Here is a 2,178-nt window from a genome sequence, read left to right as displayed (position 1 = left end):
AATAATAATAATAATAATAATAATAATAATAATAATAATAATAATAATAATATTTATAGCCCGCCCAATCACAAGGAATCTGGGCGGATTACAACAGTAAAAATATAGAGAATACAATAAAACAAAACAAAATAAAATAAAATAAAATAAAAGAGAGCAATGTTAGATACAGTAATTCACAGGCCTGATGGAAATTGGGCCTGTCTTTTTAACTCCCTCCCAGGTCTGATGATGACAGTTGGGATGGAGGGAGGGCTCTTCTTCTTGAGGCAAGAATATAATTTTTATTAATTTTAATTTAATTCTTCTCATTAATTTAAGAGAAGAATTGGTGGACAGAGTGATATAAGTCACAGTAAATGGGGAGAGAAACTAGGTAGGGAAGGCCTGCCAGAAGAGATCCATCTTAAGAGCCTTCTTAAAGGCTGTAAGAGTAGAAATGTCATGGATCTCTTTCGGCAGGTCATTCCATAGCTTCAGAGCTGTGATGGAAAAGGTCCTCTGCGTGACTAAAGTAAGCCTAGATTTTATTGGCTGTAGTAGATTCTTCCCCGAGGACCTTAGAGTGTGGGACTGACAGTACGGAAGAAAGCGTTCCCTTAAGTATTCTGGACCCAAGCCATTTAGGGCTTTACAGGTAATCACCAACACCTTGTACCTTGCCAGGAAACTAACTGGCAGCCAATAAAGGGATTTCAAAATGAATGACTCTCACCCATTGGGTTTCCATAGATGAGAGGGGAATTGAACCCTGATCTCTAGATTTATAGTCTAATGCTCAAACCACTACACCACACTGGCTCTAAATTCTAAATCCTAAATCCCCCTTCCTAAATTGCAAACCTCAGGATTCCATAGGATGTTGCTATGGTAGTTTAAATGGAATCATAGCAGTGAAATGGTCCTAAGTTCTTATATGATGACAGATACAGCTTCTTATAAATTCTCGAAGACATCTTTTGCAGTGATTGCAGGTGGTCAGACTTCATCCTCTGTTCCCTTATCTGTGGGTGTTCCTCAGTGCTCTGTTCTGGGTCCCCTTCTGTTTTCTCTCTACACACTGTCCTTAGGTAAACTCATTAGTTCTTTTGGTTTTTCCTACCATCTGTACGCCGATGACACCCCGTTGTATCTTTCCACCCCTGACCTTTCTCCAAGGCTTGAACAGCAAGTTTCATCTTGTCTCGCAGCTGTCTCGCAGTGGATGCGCCATCGGTGTTTGAAGCTCAACATGTCCAAGACTTGTCTTTCCTCCTAAGCCCACCCTTCAACACTCCTTTTCTGTCTCTGTGGACAGAATTTCTATTCAACCAGTCCAGCAAGCCCGCAGTCTTGGTTTTATCTTTGATTCTTCTCTGTTGTGTACCCCTCAGATCCAGACCACAGCCAAGGCTTGTAGATTTTTTTTATACAGCATTGCCAAAATCCAACCATATCTCTCTGCCTCTACTGCCAAGATCCTGGTCCATGCCCTAGTGGTCTCACGACTTGATTACTGTAACATCCTCCTGGCTGGGCTTCCTCTTTCTCACCTCCGTCCTTTAATCTCTGTCCAGCATTCAGCTGCATGCATTATCACATCCACCCACCGCTCTGACCACATCTCTCCTGTGTTGGCATCCCTTCACTGGCTCCCCCTCCCTTTCCATATTCAGTATAAGCTCCTGCTGTCGACGTTTAAAGCCCTCCATGGACTGGCCCCTCCTTACTTATCAGACCTTATTTCTCCTCACCTTCCCACTCAGGCCCTCCATTCTGGTAGTCAAGGTCTGCTGTCCCAGCCCAGGATTTCCTCTGCTCCATTTCGGATTCACCCCTTTTCACTTATTGCCCCTCACTCCTGGAACCTTCTTCCCCCGTGAACAAGAGCCATCACTTCTTTAACCAGCTTCAAAATGGAGCTGAAGACCATCCTGTTCAGAGAAGCATTCCCAGGCATTGCATAATTGTCACTTGCTTTTTGTTGTTCTTTTGTTGTCTGTTTTATTGAATCATTTCCTGTATTGCTATGTATTTTATATGTATTATTCTACTAGAGAGGCCCCTTCCCCACCACCTTTCCCTTCTCCTTTTGTGTCGTGTCTTTTTAGATTGTAAGCCTGAGGGCAGGGAACCGTCCAATTAAAAAGATTGTATGTACAGCACTGTGTAAATTTACAGCGCTTTATAAATAAAGGT

Source organism: Sceloporus undulatus, chromosome 4, assembly GCF_019175285.1.
Source record: "Sceloporus undulatus isolate JIND9_A2432 ecotype Alabama chromosome 4, SceUnd_v1.1, whole genome shotgun sequence".
NCBI lineage: Eukaryota > Metazoa > Chordata > Lepidosauria > Squamata > Phrynosomatidae > Sceloporus > Sceloporus undulatus.
The sequence above is the reverse complement of the archived record's forward strand: the minus strand, read 5'-3'. Positions refer to the sequence as shown.